Source organism: Monodon monoceros, unplaced genomic scaffold (genome assembly GCF_005190385.1).
Source record: "Monodon monoceros isolate NGI ecotype Baffin Bay Population unplaced genomic scaffold, NGI_Narwhal_1 Super_Scaffold_4, whole genome shotgun sequence".
Lineage (NCBI taxonomy): Eukaryota > Metazoa > Chordata > Mammalia > Artiodactyla > Monodontidae > Monodon > Monodon monoceros.
In genome coordinates, this window is record NW_021703781.1 from 55,451,103 (window position 1) to 55,477,848 (window position 26,746).

General features: G+C 39.0%; 1 protein-coding gene and 1 pseudogene across 5 annotated transcripts in view; both read left to right on the forward strand.

The window, feature by feature from the left end:
* Positions 1-26,746, forward strand: part of BTRC (beta-transducin repeat containing E3 ubiquitin protein ligase) — a 182,111-nt gene that overhangs the window by 5,888 nt on the left and 149,477 nt on the right. The gene's annotated exons all lie outside the window — the stretch shown is intronic.
* On the forward strand, positions 18,495-20,216 carry LOC114908683 (annotated as a pseudogene). The gene has a single exon (XR_003797007.1). The product of XR_003797007.1 is annotated as a BTB/POZ domain-containing adapter for CUL3-mediated RhoA degradation protein 3 pseudogene (transcript).

Genomic DNA, 26,746 nt, shown 5'->3' on the forward strand with positions numbered 1-26,746 from the left:
TTTTTTTTTTTTTTTTTTTGCGGTACGCGGGCCTCTCACTGCTGTGGCCTCTCCCGTTGCGGCGCACAGGCTCCGGACGCGCAGGCTCAGCGGCCATGGCTCATGGGCCCAGCCGCTCCGCGGCATGTGGGATCTTCCTGGACCGGGGCACGAACGCGTGTCCCCTGCATCGGCAGGCGGACTCTCAACCACTGCGTCACCAGGGAAGCCCTATATATAGATTTCTGATCATTTGAATTACTGAGGAAACGGAGTTGTCACGGTATCATTGTATCAATTGGCTATTGCTGAGTAATAAAGACCCACAAAATGTCATGGCAATACAATGATAGTTATTTATTCTCATGAATATGTGGATTTGCTGAATATTGGATGACATAGACTGAATTTTGTTGGGTGACTCTGGATTTGGCTGCTCACTCAGGACTGTTCCACATGTTATTCTGGGACTCAGACTGTAGAGGCAGTGACTTCCCAGGCAGAGCTGTCCTCATAGCTATAGTAGAGGCACAAAAGAGCAAGCCCAGTTGTTCAAGTGCCTTTCAATCATTGGTTGTATTATACCAGCTGATATTCCATTAACCAAAGTAAATCACGTGGTCAAGTCAAGAGGTGGGAAAGTATACTCTGCCCATAGAAAGAGTGGAAGAGAGAGCAACTTGCACAATAATTTACTATAGTAATAATAATCTAGTATACTTGATTTATAGAAGAATGATAAAATGCTTACTATTACAACTATTGTGCTTTCTTTCTGCTCTCCCTTGTTGGCACTATTCTGACTAGCACTTTCACATTTTGGTTACTGAACAACACCTATTGGTTGGATACTTCCAGAATCACAATTTAATACAGCAGGTGTCTTTGTATTATGTCATGTAGAAAAAAAAAAAGTGTAAAGAAATAATCAGAATCTTGACTTTAATCCACAGTGATGCCCTGGAAAGTTCATCAGTATCACAATTCTTTTTTTCTGTACTTGGGAAGGATAAGGTTGGTGTCACTCGAGTAGCATTTGTAACAGAATTTGAACTGTAACAGAATTTGAATCAAGGTCATACATAATGCCCTTGGTATTACGTTCAGAGCTCTTAAACTCCTTCTCTGAACGTAAACTTAAGGCTGCAACGATATTTTCTGATGTCTGGGGGACTTTCAGGCTTTCACTGAAAAGTCATGGAAACAGAATTGTAGCATGTGGATAATGTTTTTGCAGCATGGATATGTAAATCCTTGTACTTCTTAGCAAGTACTACACTAAACTGTTAATGTGCTTTTTGTGAAATGTTAGATTATGGGTAATATTTCAAAATATTTGGCATCTGAAGATGTATTAGGAAACACACAAAAAAAGCATCACTTAAGGTGATTTTTCTTTTCTTTTTCTTTTCTTTTTTTTTTTTTAAGAAGATGTTGGGGGTAGGAGTTTATTAATTAATTAATTTATTTTTGCTGTGTCAGGTCTTCGTTTCTGTGCGAGGGCTTTCTCTAGCTGCGGCAGGCGGAGGCCACTCTTCATCACGGTGCGTGGGCCTCTCACTATTCACGGCCTCTCTTGTTGCAGAGCACAGGCTCCAGACGCGCAAGCTCAATAGTTGTGGCTCACGGGCCTAGTTGCTCCGCGGCATGTGGGATCCTCCCAGACCAGGGCTCGAACCTGTGTCCCCTGCATTAGCAGGCAGATTCTCAACCACTGCACCACCAGGGAAGCCCCGACTTTTCTTTACTATATATTCCTTAATGTTTTCTACATTTTTGATGGTGAATATGTATTGCTTTTAATCAGAAAAATTAAAGTTTAATATATTTAATGTATACATTTATAAAACAAGTACCCCAAATGAAGACCTGCACTTGAACACGGGCTATAGTGTAGCAAGTGGACTGGCCAGTGGACTGACAGTGGTGGCTTGAATAGACAACTGACTCTGAGCTCATTTTCTTAACTGAAAAGCCTTAATTGTTAGTCTTACCTAGTTAAGAAGGGTCTCTCTTTCTCTCTTTTCCCCCCTCTCAGTTCATTTTAAATTGTAAATTGCCATGTATAATGTGTTAATTGATAAATTATGCTACTTAAACTCCTATATGTATCCAAGTTTTCATTGGGAATTTAGAACTCTATGGTCCTAAATTGTGCTGGAGCACTGCATTTTCCTGTTAAGTAGTACTTGACAAAATGAGTGAGTTGACAACTGAAAACGAGGCATGCCGTGTGATTTGATAAAAATATAAACATAAACCGAGTGCAAAACATTATGTTACACGTGGAGGGAGCTGGTTATGGGGGCAGGAGGGGATGAAGACACAAAGTTAAGTATTATAAAACTTCTGTCTTCTCTAGAACTTCACAGTCTGTTGAGAAGATAGGCATTTATAAATATCTCTTAAGGCATACTTTGGTAAGTGCCAAAATAGAGGCACAAAGTGCTATAGAAGTTAAGGGAGGGGAAATTAGTTTTAACTGGAAAGATCTTTGGAAGGTTTGAAGAAGATAGCTTCCTATTGGTCTTGTGGAATAGATAGATTTTGACAGACTTGTTTCTGAAGTGGGAAGTTCCAGGAAGAGGGAGTAGTTTAGGTAGAGGCCAGAAGATCAGGAGATGGCCAGCACAGTGTGAGTAGATGTGTATGATTTGAACATAAGGTGAATAGCAGACAAGAAGGAAAAGATAGATTGGGAGCCTAGGGAGTTTGGATTGAATCCAGTTTGTATTTAAGAATAATATTATAGTGTACTTGGTATGTGTCTATATAAGCTTTTATTGAAGTAAAATAAGTATACTTTTTAAAGAAATCATAAGTATACAGCTCATTGAATGTTTACCCAGTGGTCACTTCTGTGTAACTATTATCTTATATTTGTAGATTAGTTTTTGCCTTTACTGGTATTTAACTTCACATAAATGGAATCACTCCAGTATATATTCTCTAGTGTCTGGCATCTTTTGTCCCACATAAGAAGATTCATTCAGGTTGCTGTGTTAGGTGTAGTATGTTCATTTTTATTGCTATGCAGTATTCCACTGTGTGAATATACTTCAAATTTTTAGCCATTTTATTGTTGATGGACGTTTGGGTTATTTCCAGTTTTGGGTTACTGTGAATTGTGCTATTATGAATAATCTTGTACGTGTCTTTTCTTGTACATATGTACATATTTCTGTTGGGTATATACCTAGGAGTGGAATTGCTGGGTCATAGGGTATGAAAAATGTTTAGCTTTAGTAGAGTCTATGAATTTTTTCCATTTCATACTTTCTACAGCACCATATGAGTTCCAGTTGCTGTACATTCTTGTAACATTTACTTGCTACTGTCTTTTTTCACTTCAGCCATACTAGTGGGTGAATGGTATTATTTGACTGTTTTAATTTGCATTTCCCTAATGACTGCTGTAATCAAGCACCTAAAAAGATTATTGAGGTTTTTGGCTTTTTCAGGTTTACTGGCTGTTTAGATATCCTCTTTTTTGAAGTGTCTATTCAGGCCTTGGTCATTTTTTTTTTTTAATTGGATTGTCTGCCTTTTTCTTATTGATCTATTCCCTATATTCTGAAAAATACAATACAAATCTTTCAACAAATATATGGTTCTTTTGTAGGAATGTGTGTTTTGTTTTCAGATTTTTTTCATTTAAGAGATCAGTAAAAAAAAGTCACAAGATTTTGTGACTACAAAATACCTACACAGGATTTACAGGGTTAATGGTTTTTTTTCTTACACAACCAATACTTGAAGAAGAAGCACCACTGTCAGCACCATTTTATAAATGAACGAAGGAGATTTTTAATGCCACAGAAGTAGAAAACACATAATCTCAGAATAAAGGAAACTCTTTGAGGTAGGCAAAATAATGCCTTCCCCCCACCCCCCATCCAAGATAGACAGTCTAATCCCAAGAACCTGTGAATATGTTAAATTACAGGGCAAAGGGGAGTTAAGGTAACAGATGGAATTTGGTTGCTAATCAGCTGACTTTATTTTTAATTTTTTACCATACCGCGCAGCGTGCGGGATCTTAGTTCCCTGACCAGAGATTGAACCCGTGTCCCCTGCAGGGGAAGTGTAGAGTCTTAACCAGTGGACCGCCAGGGAAGTCCCTCAGCTGACTTTAAAATAGGGAGATTGTCCTGGATAATCCAGGTTGGGCTCAGTGTAATCACAAGGGACCCTAAATGTGTAAGAGGGAGGCTGAAGAGGAGGTCATAGTGATGACGTGTGAGAACTCAATCCACTGTTGCTGATTTTGAAGATGCCGTAAGAGAGCCCTGAGCCAAGGAATGTGAGCAGCCTCTAGAAGCAGGAAAGGAAAAGCTAAGCCTCCAGAAAAGAACATATCCCCGCTAAGGCCTTGATTTTTGGCTCAGTGAGACCCATTTCAGACTTCAGAACTACAGGACTGTCAAATAATAAATTAATGTTGCTTTAAGCCACTAAGTATGTGGTACTTTTTAAAAGTAGCCATGGCAAATTAATAGTCTCTCTTAAGATAGTTAACCTAATTGGAGTGTGTGTTTGTGGATAAAATACACATACATATAACATCACTATATTTATTTTTAGTGTTTGGTAACTACCAGTGCAATTCTTTCTCTTTCTCTTAATATTTTATTTTGAATCAACTCAGAATTACAGAAAAGTTTCAAGTACAACACAAATGATATTTTTTCCTGAATCATTTGAGAGTAAGTTGTCACATCATCACCAAATGCTTTAGTGTATATTTTCTGCAAACAAGGACACTGTATATAAGACAACCATCAAAATTCAGAAATTAACATACAGTACAATTACAGATCTAACCCCTTAGACCCCGTTTAAACTTTGCCAGTTGTTCTAATAATGTTCTTTTTTTAAAAAATATTTATTTGCTTACACAGGGTCTTTGTTTCGGCAGGCGGGCTCCTTAGTTGCAGCTCTCCAGCTCCCTAGCTGCAGCACATGGGCTCCTTAGTTGTGGCAGAGGGCTCCTTAGTTGTGGCATGTGAACTCTTAGTTGTGGCATGCATATGGGATCTAGTTCCCTGACCAGGGATGGAACCTGGGCCCCCTGCATTGGGAGTGCGAAGTCTTATCCACTGCGCCACCAGGGAAGTCCCTCTAGTAATGTTCTTTATAACAAAAGAGTCTAATTCAGAATCATGTACTGAAATTAGTTGTCATGTCTCCTTAGTCTCCTTCAGTCTGGAACGGTTCCTGTCTTTAACTTTCATGACTATGGCACTTTTGAAGATTATAGGCTAGTTATTTTGTAGAATGATTCCTCAGTTTGGGTTTATCTGATGATGTTTCCTCATGATTAGATTTGGGTCCTGTATTTTTGGCAGAAATACCACAGAAGTGTTGCTTTATTTTACTTATTGCCTCCTGTTGGGTGACACATAATTTTTGTTTGTCTTACAACTTTTTTTACTTGATTAAAGTGGCACCTGCCAGTTTCTTCTTTAAAGCTAATGTTTTTGTAGTAAGTATCTTGTGGGAAGGTACTTTGAAACCATGTAACTATCTTATTCATTAGATTTTCAATCTATTTCTAACAGAATGAGTTTATGAATTCCTGTTTTATTTGATGGGTTATAATACTATCTTTTACTTATTGCCTACTATTCTTTTTTTTTTAATTTCTTTTTTTTTGGCTGTGTTGGGTCTTCATTGCTGCACGCGGGCTTTCTCTAGTTGCGGCAAGTGGGGGCTACTCTTCGTTTAGGTGCGTGGGCTTCTCATTGTGGCGGCTTCTCTTGTTGTGGAGCACGGGCTCTAGGCATGTGGGCTTCAGTAGTTGCAGCACGCGGGCTCAGTAGTTGTAGCTCGCGGGCTCTAGAGCGTAGGCTCAGTAGTTGTGGCACACGGGCTTTGTTGTTCCGCAGCATGCGGGATCTTCCTGGACCAGGGCTCGAACCCGTGTCCATTGCATTGGCAGGCAGATTCTTAACCACTGTGCCACCAGGGAAGCCCAATCATTATTTCTTTTGACACTTAAAATTGTTCCCTGTTTGGCCAGTGAGAGTGCTTTCAAACTGCTTTCTTTGTCTTTGTTAGGTATTTCTGTCATTGAACATTGTACTTTTTTCCCCCAGCCCTGGAATCAGTGATTTCTCTTTTTTTTCCAGTTTCTTTTAGTAGAGAATGATATATAGAAGTCAATATCTGGGTGTTAGGTATACACATTGCTATTGGGTGTCACTGCTCCCAAGTCCTCTCACTGGACAGAGATAGAGAATATATGTATGTGTAAACGTGCATACACATGCGTGTGCACACACGTATCACTATTTTAATTTTATCTACGTATTTATTTAAAACCATGAGTTCACACAGGTATCTCCAATTCTAGTCTAATACAACAAGGTTTATCCAATAATTTGCTTTCCATAATTGTAACTCCCTTTTCTGTTAGTAAGCTGGCTCTCATTATCCTCAACATAATTTCTTTTTTTTTTTTCAACATAATTTCTTAATCAATCCCCCCTGTATGTGACCAGTCTCTCCTGTTGCTGCTGTTCCTGACACCCATCATGTGGATGCCATCCTCACCTTATCAGTCTCCAAAATCCCATATTAGGCTGCTGCCCCTAGCCCCCGTTAGAAGACCCTTCTCATTTCAGGCTCTGATACTGTGCACTAGGTTGCTCTCCTCACTCCATTTGGACTTGAGCACCTTGTGCAGGGCTACTAAGGCTGCCATATTCCTGTATAGACATTCTCTTTATCCTGCTAGGGTTCTGACATCCTGCTGTAGGTCACTGCAGATCCCTCCATCCCATCTCATGTACACACTTGTTTTCCTTGACCCTCACTAAACTGAATACAGATTTTTCACTTTGTAAAACTGAAACTCTGTACCCATTAAACAGTCCCTGGCAGTTGCCATTCAGTTGCCTTCAGTCCCTGGCAACTGCCGTTCTACTTTGTTTCTATGAATGTGACTACTCTAGATACCTCATAAATGTGGCACCATACAGTATTTGTCTTTTTGTGACTGGCTTATTTTTCTTAGCATAATGTTCTCAAGGTTCGTCCATGTTAAGGCATGTGTCAGAGTTTCCTTCTTTTTTAAGGCTGAATAATATTCCGTTGTATGTATACATCACATTTTGTTTGTCCATTCATCTCTTGCCAGACACTTGGGATACTTTTACCTTTTGGCTATCGTGAATAATGCTGCTATGAACATGGGTCTACAAATATCTCTTCAAGACCCCAAAACGCTTAATTTTTTTTTTTATCTTGATCTTTTGTTAGCACTTTTATGAATTCATCAGTTTTCCATCAGAGTTCTGAAAATGCTTATTCATTCAGTTCAGCAGTATAGTCACTTACCAGAAACCTGTACTTGTCAGAGTCTTTTCCATGAATATTTTACCTTTTACATTTAGATGTACAGTCTGTCTAGAATTTTTATGTTTGATGTGAGGTAGAGAACAGAATTCAGTTTTGTTTTGTTTTTCATCTGTTGCATTGCATGGTCACTTTTGTCATATACCACCTGTCTATATATGTGTGTGGGCTTGTTTACAGGACTTTTCTGTTCCAGTGGTCTATCCTTGTGCCAATATCATACTTTCTTAGTTACTATATTGTTATACCAATTCTTGATATTGGATACTGAATGTCCCTCAGCTTTTGCATGTCCGTGTATATTGGAATCAGCTTAATTTCCACAAAACATCCTCCTATAACTTTTATTGGAATTGCATTGAATCTATATATAAGTTTGGGGAGAACTGAGATCTTAACACTATTGAATTTTATAATCTATGAAAATAGTATATCTTTCCATTTTTGGGGTCTGTAATTTCTCTGTGTAGGGGCCTTTATATATCTTTTGTTAGATTTATTCCAGGTATTTGGTGTTTTTAGATGCTATTTTTAAAATTTAATTTTCTGTTTGTTGTTGAGTGTAAAGGTTTTTTAAAACCCGAGCTCCATGACCTCCATTCAGTATAAACACATGGGAGTACTTTTTTCTGAAAGGTCTATAATTTATGTCTGAATCTGATTCCCACTGGGGGCAATAACAACAAAGAAGATTAGAAGACCACTTTAGTTATTTGACTTTGAGTGGATTGGACTAGGGACGGGGGGAACAGACAGGCAGGGAGGCTGCTTAAAGACTATGTAATAGTCTAGGCAAGAAGCCACGTGGGCTTGAGCTAGGGCAGTCGGTATGGAAAGAAGGAAAGATATTCAAGGAATATTCTGGAGATACAGTGAGTAAGGTTTGCCTGGAGTAGGCTAGGAGAAAAGAAAAAGAGAAAAGAGAAGAGTAAAATATGGCTGGTGTCAGGCGTGTTCAGGGCGATTAGTTAAAGGGAAGGTTGCCATAGCAGTAGGTATGGCAAAACAAGTATTTGGTGGGTAAAGATATTGGAATAGTCCCTAACTTTAATAAGGAGACTAAATTTAAGATATACATATAGGGTTTCCCTGGTGGGGAACCAAGCAGATAAATATCCAAGCAGATTTGGGGACTCAGAGAAGTTTAGAAGGGCAGGATATAATTTCAGAGGGGAAAATAGTGACAAGGAGTCTGGGTGCAGATATTCTGGGGAGATTCAGTAGGCAGACAACATCAGTGAGTACTGAAAAGAGGCGGCAAATCCTCTGTTTCAAGTTTGGGCTCAGAAACAGAACTGGAATACCCAGCAAGGAACTAAAGAATTCAGTCTACTCATTAGTGCCCACTGCAGTAGTACTATACTTTATTATTTGGAGAGCATGTTAACATGTAGTGCAGATTCTCAGCTCCTCTTCCCTCCACTTAATTTAGTAGACCTCAAGAATCTGCATGTTTAACAGGCATCTCAGTGTTTCTGATAGAGATATTTTTCAGATCACACTTTGACAAAATGTCTAGACTGCTGTGTCCTGGCCAGTGTACCAACACAGAGGGAGTGGGGGAAATATTGTGGCTAGAGCCAGAGTAAAAGGTGAAGCCTTTTACATGGGGAACATAGCAGGAAGCAGCTGAGTTAACTGGATTCAAGAGTGGAGGCAGGTGGTAATCATTTTGTAGTATGTAAGTATATTAAATCAACATGTTGTACACCTTACACTTGCACAGTGTTATGTCAGTTATATCTCAGTAAAGCTGGAAAAAAACCAGTGAAGGCAGAATGAGACAAACTTCATGGCAGAGGCTTAGAATCGCTTTGAGTTCCAACTGATTAGTAATAAGTTGGTTTCTAAAAACAATTTACTTCTGGGTTCTGTTTGCAGCTGGAGAATTTGGTGAACCATAGGGGCAGAAAAATTAACAAGATAATGCCATTTATAAGAGATATATCTAGTAGAAGAGCAATAGCAACATCCCCAAATGTGGCCACTCTAGGTATGTTAAAATCACGTCACAATAAACTGGTAGTCCCTGCTGGTGCTATGAAAAAGTTGTGGATAGTTCTAACATTACTTTTATTGTTAATATTCCATGACCCTATTACATACATGAAGATAAATGACAACAGACTACCTCAACAGTTGTTTCATAGTGCTCTTAAGGTAATGTCTTGAGGTAATGTCAAGGAATGAAGGGAGAAGTTTGAGGAATCATTGAAGTGTTGCTTAAAGCAATAGGCATAACTGAATGGTAAGGAAATTTATGATGAAAGATTCGTCTTTTGTACAATTACATAGACTAGAGTTGTTCTTTTGAGCAGGGTCCTCAAGCTGACCTCAAGTGAGAGGCACAAAGCCACAGGCTTTCTGGTGAGTGAGAAATTGTCTGAAAAGGTCTTTTTATCTTCATCCCTTAGATTAAAAGCAGCAGCAGCCACAGCATCAGAGGAAGATGTAATTGATACAATTAAATGAGGTAAATGTGAAGCAGCTTTCTAGTCCATAAGGATATAGTGGTGGTAATACTTTTACAACAATACTCTAGTTCAGGGCTTCCCTGGTGGCGCAGTGGTTGGGAGTCTGCCTGCCGATGCAGGGGACACGGGTTCGTGCCCCGGTCCGGGAAGATCCCACATGCCGCGGAGCGGCTGGGCCCGTGAGCCATGGCCACTGAGCCTGCGCGTCTGGAGCCTGTGCTCTGCAACGGGAGAGGCCACTACAGTGAGAGGCCCGCCTACCGCAAAAACAAAAACAAACAAACAAAAAAACTCTAGTTCAAAATAATTCACACAGATTTCCAAGGTTTATTGAATAGACATTCCACCCCTATTCCATTTTACTGTTTAAACGTGTATTTATTCATGTCTGCTGTGTGCATGTTTTTGGTCTTGGTTTTTTCTTTAAAAAATTAACGTTTAGTAAAATTGACTTTTTTTTAGGGTACAGGTCTCAGAATTCATGTTACCACCACCACTATCAGGATACACAACAGTTCCATCATCCCCCAAAAAACTACCTTGTACTATCTCCCCATCTTCCTAACTCCTGGGAACTGTGATCTATTCTCCCTCACTTTAGTTTTATCTTTTTGAGAAAGTCATTTAATGGAATCATACAATATATAATCTTTTTGTACTGACTTCTTTCTCTCAGCATAATGCCTTTTAGATGATTCATCCAAGTTGTTGCATGTATCAATAGTTCATTCCTTTTTATTGCTTGGTAGTATTCCATTGTATGGAATACGGCCAGAGTGGCCGTAACATTTCGCATTACCACAGCAGTGTATGAGAGTTCTAGTTCTCCATCCTTGTCAGCACTTGGGATTGTTAGTATTTTTTATTTTAGCCATTCCAATAGGTATATAGTAGTATCTTATCGTGGTTTTAATTTGCATTTCCCTAGTGAATACCTCAGTTCTTGATGACTTTATCTGTTGGGCTCAAACACAAAAGCTAGTCATCCTAAGAAGAATCAGAAGAATGGTCATTAGAGTGATGTAACGTTCTGTGAAGCATTCTATGAAAGACTTTTGTAACATTAGCATTCTATGAAAGACTTTTTGTAAATATTTTAGAAAGGAGTTTGTGCTAATGAATGTTCATGGCTTTTCAATGAAGTGAGGGGTACTTTGAAACCTAGTTACAAAGTTTCAAGTAAGCCCTGTGACAGAATGAGAGAGTGACTTAAGAGTGTTTTTTTCTGGTGGCATTTGGTCTTATGTAGAGCACTTGTGGCTTTTAAACTGAGGAGATAGGCAAATGAAAAAGAAAAATATCTGATTACCTGATAGTTTTGTTTTGTTGGCACCGCGCGTAGCATGCGGGATCTTAGTTCCCCAACCAGGGATCGAACCTGCGCCCCCTGCAGTGGAAGTGCGGAGTCTTAACCACTGGACTACCAGGGAAGTCCCTACTTACAGTTTTTAGAAACAAAGCAAAATAAGTGAGAAACACTCATGGTCATCATGATCATTATCAACATTTACTGATCTCCTATTCTTGGTATAATTTTGAAAAACTTGCTTATTCAGGGAAATAATTTAGATAGAGGAAAGGAGGCATTCCCTTGAGTAATATGTTTGGCCCCCTTCTACTTCTTCCTTCTTCATAAATCATCCCAAGCAGAAGGCTGTATTATAAGAAGCAAACCAGATGATTGCTAACTAAATGTTTAGTGTTTTAGTTGGTTATTAGCTTAAGGTCAAATTTGTTTAATGAGTAAATGTGGAAGAGTTACTTTTTTTTAACACTTTCAACACACACTTAATGATCATTGGTATGTCATTCCCATTTTATGAAGGTGGAGTGTAATTTCTTTATTTTTAATAACGATAGAGGTTTATAATTATGGAATCTTTGTTTTGATGTTATTAGGCGTGTCAGTACTTTTCTTTGATACCAAGTCCTCAGTTAGGAAATAGCCTCCTGATTAGAACTTGTTTCCCTGGGAAAATATAGTCCACTTAGAAGCAGTTTCCAGGGATATATTGGTGCAGAAATAGACAAAGTAGTGACTCATGTGTAGCATTCAGTGTAATTTAGAAAAGATGACTTAAGTAGAGGAATACTGATGCATCTGTTTTTCAAATTGCAGTTAATTATAGTGACAGCTTATAAGATCTACTTCATTCTCTCTTGGAATCTTGCCTAACTTAACAAATTTAGGTTAGAAACGGACAATTTAAAAGTCAAATAGGGCTTCCCTGGTGGCGCAGTGGTTGAGAGTCCGCCTGCCGATGCAGGGGACACGGGTTCGTGCCCCGGTCCGGGAAGATCCCACATGCTGCGGAGCGGCTGGGCCCGTGAGCCATGGCTGCTGAGCCCGCGCGTCCCGGAATGGGAGAGGCCACAACAGTGAGAGGCCCGTGAACCGCAAAAAAAAAGGTCAAATAAATTAATCGAAAAGAATCCTGCCTTATCAAATCATGCTTCTAAAGGTTTTTCACACCCTCCAGTCTTATCCAGGTGTGATGTTTTGAAAATTGTTTTGTTTCAGTTTTTATCGGAGTTTGAGAATAGAAACTCCTTTTATGCAGGTATGTATCATCTTTGATTATACGGTAGTCCACTGGATATAGTCCCTCTACTTGACATATACCTACTGCATCAATAAACTGTGTGATCCTAGATATGTTTATATGTGGTCATGTTAAAAAGTGTTTATTCTTAAATGTGTTTTATCAATATCTTATGGAAAAATACTCATAATCTTTTGAAAGCATTCATGTTAAAAAGAATTAGAAATGATGTTTATCTCATTTGGAACTCTTTCTCTTTCAATGTATCATTAAAGTGTAGGTACAGTATATAAGAATTCATACCATAGGATCAACTGAGACTTTGGTTTAAATATATTACAAATTATACACGGAAGCCTGCATAAGATCCTACATATTTTTTTTTTCCAAAGAAGCTTATTTAAATGGTTCTGTTGAGTGTAGGAATGTTCTGATGATTATCTTTTTAATTAAAATAAGAAATCTTTGTTTAAAGTGGCATTCTTTTTTTACAGCCTGTTACAGTCTCTGTAACAATCATTTCTTAAGTCTGAACATTTTATTTCCAGGAATCCATTTATATAAAGCTATGTTTAGACTTAATTAAGGAACAATTCTTACAAAGCTTGTAAATAGCCAGGAAAAAAGGGACCGAAGATAAAACTGACATTCACGTTTAACAAAATGATTGTTACAAGGTATGTAATAAGCTATAAAAATACAATAAATCTCTTTTTATAAGAGTTCATATTTTTTGGTTCTTGTTTTCAGGGGTATTTAAGGAGAATATCAAAGCTCTGGAAAGTGACATCTGTTTTGCTGAATGGACTAGTGATAACTTCTTTTGTCTCTTACTGACAGTATCGGGAGTTCTACACGTCTTCTTGGTGTGCTTTCTTTGAAAATACCTTCTAATCAGTTAAGATTGGGATGTAAATTTTATATTGTGCCATAGTGAAAACAAGACCTAGTTCTCATCTCACTTATACTGCTTTCTAGAAGTTAGAAAACTTTGGGCAAGTTGCTTAACCTCCGAGTCTCATTTTCCTCATCTGGAAAGGTGATAACTGTTTCGATAATAATTATAATTATTATAATTTATAATAATTATATAATCGTTTATAATATAATTATTTATATTATATTATATATAATTTAATTATTTATATTATATTAAATATAATATTATTTATATTATATTAAATATAATATAATTATTTATAATAACTATTATATTTTTATTATAATTATTAAATAATTATTATAATTTTGATAATAATTCTCTTCCTACTTCAAAGAGTTGTTTTGAGGACTAGGTGAAATTATAGTGAAAATATTTTGGAAGTTATATATAGGACTGTGAGCATCCAAGCTACATTTCTTTGTCTCTCTAACCTTGGGTTGTGGTAGCAGTAGTAATAATAAAATAACAGCAATAATGGCAGAAAACAATTATAGCTCAGTATGTACAGTGTAGGATTCTAGGCACTCAACATATATTAACTCATTTGATCCTCTCACCTTATTAGGTATGTATTGTTACTATCCCTGATTTACAGACATGGAAACTGAGGCACAGAGAGGTTAAGTTACTTCCTCAAGATCATACAGTTGGAGGGACCCCTGGTGGTCCAGTGGTTAAGACTCCACACTCCCAGAGCAGGGGGCCCAGGTTGGATCCCTGGTCAGGGAACTAGATCCTGCATGCCACAAGACCCGGTGCAGTCAAATAAATAAATAAACAAATAATTTTAAAAAAATCATACAGTTGGAGAAATATGGATTTGAAGTGGGGGATGGGTGGTATTAATCATTTTTCAAATCTATAGAAAAATTGAGAAAAGCATTCATATATCCCTCACCTGGATTGGCCAAGTGTTAACATTTTGCCATATTTGATTTTTTTCCTCTCTGTATAGCTATACTTTCCTTTCTAAATCATTTGAAAGTTGTAGACATCATGATATTTCACCTCTACTAAAGCATGTATTTCCTAACACGGGCACTGTCTTTCATAACCACAATGCAGGATCCCACTCAGGAGATTTAACAGTGATAACATTTTACTATTCAATATATAGTTTACATTCAGATTTCCCCAATGGTTCCAGTAGTGTCCTTTATAGCCTCCTTTTTTAAAATTCATGATCCAGTCACATGTTACACATAGTTATGTCTCTTTAGTCTCCTTTAATTTACAATAGTTCCCTCGTCTTTTTATTCTTGAAATTGAAGTTTTTGAAGAGTCCAGGCAAGTTTTACAGAATGTCTCTCATTTGGATTTGTCTGATTGTTGTCCATGGTTAGATTCAGGTTAAAAAATTTGGCAGGAATATATGTTGTAGTTTCTCAGTGCATTACATCAGAAAGTACACGATGTTATTTTGTTCCTTTATCGGTGATGCTAAGTTTGATCATTTTATTAAGGCTGTATTCACCAGATTTCTCCATTGTAAAGGTATATTTGGAATTAATAAGTGCTCAGTGGAGTGAAACTTGGAAACTGTGTAAATAACTTGTTTCCCAGCATTGTTTCTCCCTGTAGTTTTGGCATCCACTGATGATTGTTGTGTAGAAATTGTAAAATCAGCCCATTTATTTTTAGGCAGTTCTAAGTGTTTTTTTTTTTTCCTTCTTGACTTTGAAATGGTGACTGTTTCCTATTTTGGGAAGATAATATGTAAACTTTGTCATTTTAATTTTATTTTTTATAAATTTATTTGTTAATTTATTTAATTTTTGGCTGAGTTGGGTCTTCGTTGCTGTTCTAGGGCTTTCTCTAGTTGTAGTGAGCGGGGGCTACTCTTTGTTGCGGTGTGTGGGCTTCTCATTGCGGTGGCTTCTCTTGTTGTGGAGCATGGGCTCTAGGTGCGCGGGCTTCAGTAGTTGCAGCACACGGGCTCAGTAGTTGTGGCTCGCGGGCTCTAGAGCGCAGGCTCAGTAGTTGTGGCATACGGGCTTAGTTGTTCCGCGGCATGTGGGATCTTCCTGGGCCAGGGCTCGAACCCGTGTCTCCTGCATTGGCAGGCGGATTCTTAACCACTGCACCACCAGGGAAGTCCCTTTATTTTTGTTTTTGAACTTAGCCTAATTAAAATGTACTTTTTACATTCTAATTTATAGGTTATATGCTTTATAATTTTTATCCTCAGTGGAAAACACTGCTAAAGCTGCTTAAATAATTGGGTTTAGTTTTCCTTGTGGTACTAAAAGCTGCAACAGAAGTTCCTGGAGGGCTTGTGTTTTCCATTCCATAGGCCTGGGGTGGAGCCTGAAAATCTGCATTTCTAACTAGCTTCCAGATGATGCCGCTGGTTCTGGGATCACACTTTGAGACTCACTGTGGCTTTTCTAGACCTTTCAAGGCAATTTGCTCATAATTATTTGGGCTTTTTTTTTTTTTTTTCTACTTGTTTGTTTTCTCTGGTAGACATGAGAGTAGTTTGGTTATAGTATAGTGGAATAAGTTGAAGTTTGTATTAGTTGATTTTGATAAGTGTTGGAAAAATTATGGGAATTGGCTAAATTACTGAACAGTATCTCATTAATCTAATTCACAATTGTGTTGTAATGAAAATGGCTGTAGGCTGTTTTAAAACTTACTGTGGCATTTATATTTGTTGGGATTTTCTTTACTTCACTTAAACACTGATCCCTTAGTTTTGACCGAATGAGATGTCCATTGTGGTCATTTGGGGCTTTCAGGATTTAAGTGATCCCTGCATACATTTCAACAACTTGGTTCTGTTAGGTCTGTGCAATTAGTAAAGCAAGTGGCACATTTGTTATGTCATAGAGATATTTTTGCTTCTATGGAATTTGGCCAGATTGTCCTCCTCCCTTGCTTCCCCTATTAGAAATGCTATAAACATCAGAAAGAAAAGGATGACCTTACTATTTGTTTACCAGACTAAATCACAGCCTTGAAGCAGCTCTTTACTTCCGAATAAAAAGTTTAATTTCACGCCCTGACTAGTGCTTGTACGTGCAGGTAGATATTTATTTTATGCAGCTAAACTGGTCTGCTTTTGCAAATTACTTGCCAGTCAGCAGAGCTATAATTTCTTATGAGTAGTTGGTGGTAAATTATAGTTCTTATTAGTAAGCTTTGTGTGTGTGTGTTTTCAATATGTACTTATGAAGCAGGAGTGGGAATCAGTCAACAAACTTTGACCAGACTAGAATTTGACTAGTAGCTTTTTTCAAGGCTCAGGGATTGGGACTCCCCTGGTGGCTCAGTGGTTGAGAATCCGCCTGCCAATGCAGGGGACATGGGTTCGAGCTCTGGTCCAGGAAGATCCCACATGCTGTGGAGCAACTAAGCCCTTGCACCACAACTACTGAGCCTGCGCTCTAGAGCCCATGAGCCACAACTACTGAGCCCACGTGCTACAACTACTGAGCCCGCGTGCCACAACTACTGAACCCGTGCTCCACAACAAGAGAAGCCACCGCAATGAGAAGCCCACGCATCGCAATGAAGAGTAGCCCCCGCTCACTGCAACTAGAGAAAGCCCGCGCGCAGCAATGAAGACCCAACACAGCCAAAAATAAATAAATAAATAAAAAAGGCTCAGGGATTGATGAATTTGGACTAACAATTCCAATTAATTATGTAAACCAGTAAGAAAGAGTGAGATCTTGTTTTCAATTGATGTGAAAATGTACCCAGAACCTAGAAAGAATGATGCCTGGTAGAAAGGATTAAAGAAGAGATTCTCTTTCTTATTGAGAAATAGAATATATTGTAGTTAAAATTTGAGTTTTGAAATTGGAGGGCACTATTTTTTTATTTTTGGCTGCACTGGGTCTTCATTGATGCACGTGGGCTTTCTCTAGTTGCAGCGAGTGGGGGCTACTCTATGTTGCGGTGCGCCTGCTTCTCATTGCGGTGGCTTCTCTTGTTGCCTAGCATGGGCTCTAGGCGTGCGGGCTTCAATAGTTGTGGCGCACGGGCGTAGTTTCTCCGCGGCATGTGGGATCTTCCCGGACCAGGGCTTGAACCCGTGTCCCCTGCATTGGCAGGCGGATTCTTAACCACTGCGCCACCAGGGAAACCCTGGAGGGCACTATTGGGCTGAAGTTTTAATTGCTTAATTGAAGCCATGAAGTTTAAAAAATTTTTATTTTAAAGTGAGACTGACTTTTATTGAACTTGGATTAAGAGAAAATGCCATGAATCAGAAGGAGACAAAGTTCTACTTCCTTAATAAGTGGGTCAGTTATTTGCTTTGACTGAGATGTCACTAATTTTGTGTGGGCTTTGAGTCTAGAGGGGTTATCTAAGTCGAAGCTTCATAAACTTTTTTGTTCATGGACCTCACTGAAAATCTTTTGTATGTCATGAGATACTCTCCCCAGACATGCACATGAGTATACCTTTTGTACATGATTTCAAGAGGTTCAGAGATCCTTGAATCCTATCCATGGGTCCCGATCTAGCCTTATTTTAGTGTTGTTACATAATGTATTTTAATTTAAAATTTGTTGTTGATAATTACCATTTCAACATAAGTAGTTGTGACTTTAATAAGGGTATGACTATCAGGTCTGAGCTTCATCATAAAATGGCATTTTGAGAAGCTAATGAAATATTATGTTATTTGGTAGTATCAGGAAAAAGGGTACAGACTTGACTGGTGGGTGTCAAACATCCTACTGGAATGTCCTGTTCTTAATTTTCTAATCCCCCTAGCCACCCAGGCAAGCAGCCACAATTTATCCCTATCTGTGATGATAGAATTTTACTTGTCAGGGATATATGGATAGTTACACTTAATACTTTATTTGCTATCCTACTGATATTTCCATGCTGTTTCTACTTTTATCAGTTTTATTAAAGAAAGAGTATGACCAAGCAAATGCCCAGCAACGTCAATTTACCCTAGTAAGTGCACTTTACATCTAGGAGATTTGGAATACACTCTTTTGTATCACGGTGAGCCTTAAACACTGTCAGCATGTTCAGTTATTTATACTCTTCAGCTCTGGGAGGGCTGGGAAACATCGTCTTCCCTTTTTCTTCATCCTCTTAAGGTATCAACACTGGGAATCTGTCCACCTACTTAGCTCATTCAAAAAACAGTGGTTTGCGGCCATTTTAGATCAGTAGTAGTACACTTTGGGCAAAAGGCCTTGTTTGAATCATAGACTATGACTTCTTCCTTTTAAAAATGAGCGAAGGCCTCGCCTCCGCCCCAGGCTCATGCGAGCTGGGTGTTTCCTGTGTCTCTCAGTCCGGGTTTGGAGACTCCAGTGTCCTCCAGCTTTTCATGGAAGAGATATCAGGAGAAAGTGTGGTGAGCTCAGCAGTACCAGTGGCTGCGACCCGCACCACTTCGTTCAAGGGCACGAGCCCCAGATCCAAGTACATGAAGCTGAACGTGGGCGGAGCCCTGTACTACACCACCATGCAGACACTGACCAAGCAGGACACTAGGCTGAAGGCCGTGTTCAGCAGGTGCATAGAGATGCTCACGGACAGTGAAGGCTGGATCCTCATTGACCAGTGTGGGAAGCTCTGTGGTACGATACTCAATTACCTTTGTGACGGGGCGGTCCCCTTGCCCGAGAGCCACCGGGAGATTGAGGAGCTGCAGGAAGAAGCCAAGTACTACCTGGTCCAGGGCCTGGTGGAAGAGTTCCAGGCAGCCCTGCAAAACAAAGATACTTATGAGCCTTTCTGCAGAGTTCCTATTATCACCTCATCCAAGGAAGAACAGAAACTTATAGTGACTTCAAGTAAGCCAGCCGTGAAGTTGCCCTACAACAGAAGTAACAACAAATACTCGTATACCAGCAATTCTGACGACAATATGTTGAAGAACATCGAACTGTTTGATAAACTGTCTCTGTGCTTTGATGGAAGGGTCCTGTTCATAAAGGATGTCATTGGGGATGAAATCTGCTGCTGGTCCTTCTACAGCCAGGGCCACAGGATCGCTGAAGTCTGCTGTACCTCTATCGTCTACACCACGGAGAAGAAACAGACCAAGGTGGAGTTCCCCGAAGCCCGGATCTATGAGACCCTGAATATTTTGCTTTATGAGGCCCAGGATGACCGGGGACCTGACAGCGCGCTTCTGGAGGCCACAGGTGGGGTGGCCGGTTGCTCCCACCACCTGGACGAGGATGACGAGCGGGAGCGGATCTACATTGCCCAGATCTGTTGAAGGGGCAGGCCTGTTGTCCCTTCAGCTGATCTGTGGTCTGGTGCTTGTTGGGACCCTGCAGGGTCTGACCAAGGGCAAAGCTGCCCCTTCTGCTGCCCTCCTTGTTGACCCACTCCATCCTGGGAAGGCTGCCTGGCCTGCTCACAGGCATAGTGCACAAACCACTGCCCGGTGGGCTCCATTCCTTCCTCCTCGGCCTTCTGCCCCGTTAAGCGGGGCTTACTGCCCCCAGCGGATGCCCTGCCCTTTGCTTAGAAGAAATTAAACACGGCCCCAGACTCTGTTCTGGCGTTCAGACAGGACCACCGCTCACACCAGCAGCCTCAGGATGGCTCGCCTGCTGTCAATGTAGCTGTCACCTGGAGATCCCTTCCTGTCTCTGCCTCTGATTCTTACACAGTGTGGAGCGGCCTTCAGCGAGTAGACCAAGAGGACATGCAGATCCCTTTGGGTCCAGTCAGTGTGTGTGTTCATGTTAGTTTAAGGGACGCGTGCGACTGTGGATGAGGATGTGTGCCCGTGGGGCCTGGGTGGCCCGCACTGGATCCCTGCTGTCTGCACGGCGCTTGTGTGGGACGGACGTTCTCGGTTACCTACCTCCCTGTCTCCTCTGTGTCCATGACGCACAGGGGGAGTGGTGACGAATGTGGGTGGTTGAGACTAGGCTGGTAGAGTAGTTCCAAGGAGATTCGGTTGTGTGTTAAAGTATGGATGGGCTTTTTTTTAAAATATAAATTTATTTGTTCATTTTTGGCTGTGTTGAGTCTTCATTGCTGTGCGCGGGCTTTCTCTAGTTGCGGCGAGCAGGGGCTGCTCTTCGTTGTGGTGTGCAGGCTTCTCATTGCGGTGGCTTCTCTTGTTGCGGAGCACAGGCTCCAGGCGTGCGGGCTTCAGTAGCTGTGGCACACAGGCTCAGTAGTTGTGGCTCGCGGCTCTAGAGCGCAGGCTTAGTAGTTGTGGCGCATGTGCTTCATTGCTCCGCGGCATGTGGGATCTTCCTGGACCAGGGCTTGAACCCGTGTGCCCTGCATTGGCAGGCGGATTCTTAACCACTGCGCCACCAGGGAAGCCCAGGATGGGTTTTGTCTGCTCTTCGAGGGAAACGTTACTGTTTTATGCCAAAACTATGAATACAGGCAGCCTTTGATAGAGTGTGTTCCAAAAAAACGAGTTTATATTTTGAAATGGTTTTTACTGCTCATACTTTGTACATCCTGCCTTACTTGTGACAGTTGTATGCCTTTATTTTGTATCCAGCAACAAAGCCTACAATAAAACTTTAAAAGAATCATGACCGAACCTAAAAATCATGTATCAGGTAGATGCTTTTTAAACTGTTGTGTGGGAAACTTTCATATTAGGCCATTTGGATTTTATTAAGTGCTAAGGCTGGGACTTAAATAATGTTTTGTAAATATTTTATACAGTTTAAGTTTTAAACACCAACCCTGCTGTTTGGGTTGAACTTTTTTAGAAAATTAAAGTGAATGTCAGTTGTGATGTTTTCTGTAGGAATGGAAAAGCCATCATGTAAGTTCTTTTTTTTAAATGTTTATGTGAAGAGTAACTTTGTGGAACAGTCTGATTAGCTGGGGCTTCTACACCTTATGACCAAACGTTTCTGGCTGTCTCTCTACTTTCACATTTCCTCCAACTTTGCACTTGTAGTTTATAGTCTTTGCTTCCCTGGGATATGAACAAGTTCTTGAAACATTCCATGGTGAGTGATACTGTTAGTTGCATACAGCCATGAGCTGACAATGACAAAGTGTGGGCTGGTCCAAGCTCTGTTATCAGACATATTTTACAAGGAACTGATTTCTTATGTGAGCACTAAGGGCAAACAAAAGTCAATATTTGTATTTAAGAACCATCCAAGTAAAACACTGGCCTAAGATTTGGTAAAGAGTGAAGTTTTATTACACTGTAATAACTTAAAATGGAAAAAGCAGAACAGCTTTGGGTCCCTCGTAATGAGGTTTTTTTCAAATAAGTCATTTGATTGTGGTGACTGGGTGCCTCTGCCCACAATGGTTCGGGCCTCGCCGCTCCATTGTCCTCCTGCAGTGGTTTAGTGGGGCAGTCACTGTGCAGGTACCACGGCCCTCCCTCTGGAATGTGTGCTCTCTAGGTCTCCACCCAGAGTCATTGTAACATGTGTGTGTCACTAACCTTTCTGTCTCTTTGTGCCATGGAAAAAAACACTATGAGCTTCAGAAGTAGTCATTGTATGTTATACAAGCATCTGTGGACATATATAAAATAAAAGTTATATAACACTTCTACTTAAAAAAAAAAAGTGCAAACTGAGACCCAAAGAGGTCATGTGACTTGTTCAAGGTTACAGTTGATGACAGCCTGGATTAGAGCCCACATTTTCCTAATCAGAGCCTAGTTGGTTAACTTTTGACTCTTTTTGTTTTGTTTGTGGTTGAGCTTGTGTTTCTTCCACTGGATGTGATTGATAGATGAATTGAAGGGTGTGTGTGTGGGTGTTTAATTAGTGCTTCTATGACTTCTTTAAGAAAGCCTTTTCTACCCTAAGATTATGAAAATAGTCTCATATTTTCCACTAGAAGCTTGATAGTTTTGCCTTTTACATTTAGAATGTTAGTCTCTCTAGAATTGATCTTTGCGTTTGTGAGGAAGGAATTTCATTTCATTTTTTTCCATATGGATTTCCAGTGTCCCAAGCATCATCTACTGGAAGAATATGTATTCTCCACTGATCTGCAGAGCTACCTCCTTCATAAATCATGTCCTTACATGCATTGGTTTGATTTTGGATTCATTATTCTGTATACTTTTCTATTTATTTATCCCTGTATCAGTACCATGCAGCGTTATTCACATAGCTTTATAATAAGCCTTGATATATAGAAGTTAACTATTGATAGAAATCAAAATATGGAGTTATAAAAATATTGTTTTTGAATATGTAAAACATGCAACACAGTACAAAATTCAAAAAATACAAAAGGGTATATATCAGAAAATCTCTTTACTCATCTTTGTAGCATTTATTTTCCCTCCCCGGAGGCCACCACTTTTTCTTGTTTCTTGGAGATTAGTTTAAATTAGATTCTATAAGGAGTTTTCTAGAACTCACCTAGAAGACACCTACCATGGATTAAATACTAAAATTTGAAAACCTTTGGTAGGGAAGATGGCTTTTTTGTTTGTTTGTTTTGTTTTTTAAATGTTAAGAGGCAATGGTGTATAATGAAAGAGCACTCTCTTGAGCCAGATGGTTTAATAACCATTTGACCCTTAGACAAATGCTGGAGTTCCTTAGCCCTTGGTTCTGTTTCCTGTCTATACTTTCTTCCTATTTCTCACCTTGTAAAACAGGGGTAATGATAAACCACACATCCTACCTCATGAAGTCATTGTAGGAAGTAAATCTAACAACACTGTTTTTCAGTTTTGATGTCCATATGATAATTTTTCATAAATGAGCTTTTTTTTTTTTTTTTTTAAATTTGGCTGTGCCAGGTCTTAGTTGCGGCACGTGGGATGTTCGTTGCTGAGTGCTGGATCTTTGTGGCAACAGGCAGGATCTTTTTTTTTAGTTGCAGTATGTGAACTCTTGGTTGTGGCATGTGGGATCTAGTTCCCTGACCAGGGATTGAACCTGGGCCCCCTGCACTGGGAGCACAGAGTCTTAGCCACTGGACCACCAGGGACGTCTCTAAGTGAGGTTTTTTTTTTTTTTTTTAATTAGAACAAATTTGAAAAGTAGAAAAAATAATCAAAAAACAATGAACGAATGAGGGGCCATAACTGCCAACCCCTTTGTATTATGGAACTCCCAGTCTGCCAGTGGAACAGTTGGTTCGTAGGTGACACATTTGACTGTCTAATATCAGATCAAATGATGGAACCATTTTTTGTGTATGGTGTTAAAGAATGTTCTAGCTTCATTTTTTTACATGTAGCTGTCCAGTTTTCCCATCACCATTTATTGAAGAGACTGTCTTTTCTCCATTGTATAGTCTTGCCTCCTTTGTCGTAGATTAATTGACCATAGGTGCATTGGTTTCTTTCTGGGCTTTCTGACCTGTTCCATTGATGTATATTTCTGTTTTTGTGCCAGTACCACACTTTTGATGACTGTAGCTTTGTAGTATAGTCTGAAGACAGCCTGATTCCTCCAGCTCTGTTTTTCTTTCTCAAGATTGCTTTAGCTATTTGGGGTCTTTTTTGTGTCTCCATACAAATTAAAAAAATTTTTTGATCTAGTTCTGTGAAAAATGCCATTGGTAGTTTGATAGGGATTGCATTGAATCTATAGATTGCCTTGGGTAGTATAGTCATTTTCACATTATTGATTCTTCCAATCCAAGCATATGGTATATCTTTCCATCTGTTTGTGTCGTCTTCGATTTCTTTCATCAGCATCTTACAGTTTTCACAGTACAGGTCTTTTACCGCCTTAGGTAGGTTTATTCCTAGGTATTTTATTCTTTTTGTTGCAGTGGTGAATGGAGTTGTTTCCTTAATTTCTCTTTCTGATCTTTCGTTGTTAGTGTATAGAAATGCAAGAGATTTCTGTGCATTAATTTTGTATCTTGCAGCTTTACCAAATTCATTGATTAGCTCTAGTAGTTTTCTGGTGGCATCTTTAGGATTCTCTATGTATAGCATCATGTCATCTGCAAACAGTGACAGCTTTACTTCTTCTTTTCCAATTTGGATTGCTTTTATTTCTTTTTCTTTTCTGATTGCTGTGGCTAGGACTTCCAAAACTATGTTGAATAAAAGTGGAGAGAGTGGGCATCCTTGTCTTGTTCCTGATCTTAGAGGAAATGCTTTCAGCATTTCGCCATTGAGTATGATGTTAGCTGTAGGTTTGTCATATATGGCCTTTATTATGTTGAAGTAGGTTCCCTCTATGCCCACTTTCTGGAGAGTTTTTATCATAAATGGGTGTTGAATTTTGTCAAAAGCTTTTTCTGCATCTATTGAGATGATCATATGGTTTTTCTTCTTTAATTTGTTAATATGGTGTATCACATTGATTTGCGTATATTAAAGACTCCTTGCATCCCTGGGATAAACCCCACTTGATCATGGTGTATGATCCTTTTAATGTGTTGTTGGATTCTGTTTGGTAGTATTTTGTTGAGGATTTTTGCGTCTATGTTCATCAATGTTACTGGCCTGTAATTTTCTTTTTTTGTAATATCTGTCTGGTTTTGGTATCAGGGTGACGGTGGCCTCATAGAATGAGGTTGGGAGTGTTTCTTCCTCTGCAGTTTTTTGGGAGAGTTTGAGAAGGATGGGTGTTAGCTCGTCTCTAAATGTTTGATAGAATTCACCTGTGAAGCCATCTGGTCCTGGACTTTTGTTTGTTGGAAGAGTTTTAATCAGTTTCAATTTCAGGACTTATGATTGGTCTGTTCATATTTTCTGTTTCGTCCTGGTTCAGTCTTGGGAGTCATTCTTAAACACCACCACAAAAATAAACTGAAAATGGATTAAAGACCTATATGTAAGACCGGGTACTATAAAACTCTTAGAGGAAAACACAGGCAGAACGCTCTTTGAAATAAATTGCAGCAGTATCTTTTTCAGTTCATCTCCCAGAGTAATGGAAATAATAACAAAAATAAACAAATGGGACATAATTAAACTCAAAAGCTTTTGTACAGCAAAGGAAACCATAAACAGAATGAAAAGACAACCCACAGAATGGGAGAAAATAGTCTCAAACGATGCGACTGACAAGGAATTAGTCTCTAAAATTTACAAACAGCTCATGTGGCTCGATATCCAAAAAACAAACAACCCAATAAAAAAATGGGCAGAAGACCTGAATGGACATTTCTCCAAAGAAGACATACAGATGGTCAGTAGACACATGAAAAAGATGCTTGACATCTCTAATTATTAGAGAAATACAAATTAAAACTACAATGAAATACCACCTCACACCAGTCAGAATGGCCATCATCAAAAAATCTATTATATAAACAGTAAATGATGGAGAGGGTGTAGAGAAAAGGAAACCCTCCTACAGTGTTGGTGGGAATGTAAATTGGTACAGCCACTATGGAGAACAATATGGAGGTTCCTTAAAAAACTAAAAAAAAAAAAAAAATTTTAAAAACCCTAAAAATAGAGTTACCATATGATCCAGCAGTCCCACTTCTGGGCATATATCTGGAGAAAAACATGGTCCAAAAGGATACATGCACCCCAGTGTTCATTGTAGTACTGTTTACAGACGTGGAAGCAACCTAAATGTCCATTGACAGATGAGTGGATAAAGATGTGGTACATATATACAATGGAATATTACTTAGCCATTAAAAAGAATGAAATAATGCCATTTGCAGCAACATGGATAGACCTGGAGATTATCATACTAAGTGAAGTAAGTCAGAGAAAGACAAATATCATATGATAGCACTTATACGCAGAATCTAAAAGAAAGATGACACAGATGAACTTATTTTTTTTTAAATGAGGGAACAAGTGTCAGTCTATATTATAAAAATCAGAAAACATTAATTTCTTTTTAATATCAAATTAATTTTAATAGAAGTTTAATTTTTTTCCCCCTGTACACCAAAGGATCATCCTGCCTACCTCCTGGCATGTGCACTTTGGAAACCAACTGGTCTAACACATAGGAGGAAGATGCCTTATGGTAGAATTGAGTTCTTTGCCTTTCACATTCTCTTCAAATTTCATACATCATTGAAAGGCATTTGAATGAGAAAACTAATCTTTAAAACAAGCATAGCAGTGTAATGCAGACTTCTTCTACTGTATGTTGTGCCCTTCTAAAACTAAGTATATGCTTTGGAATCCATACCTAGGTCTTCCTTTATTCTAATGTTATAGTAAATAAATTAAAGATTTTACAGAATATGGACATTGTTTAGCTGGACAAAAAGATGTTTCCATTTCAATTCTCTTTGGAAGATTAATATTCTTGTAGGGCTAGGGGTGGAGATTGATGACTAAAGGTATATTATAATTTCTTATTAAAGAAGATGACTCTGATAACTTATTTTTTTATGATAATGTGTTCTTTCAATTTGGAAAAGTTATTCAGAATGGTTCAAATAGCAATAAAATTATTTTTAAGTTTTGGAAATTGGACCTTTCCAGATCCAATTGCCAGTGACTGATATAATTAAGCTTTATAAATCACTACATCGTACCTTGGAATGTAGAAGTACATTTAGATATCTTGTGTATATATAGAATTCTTACCTCTTAAAATCAC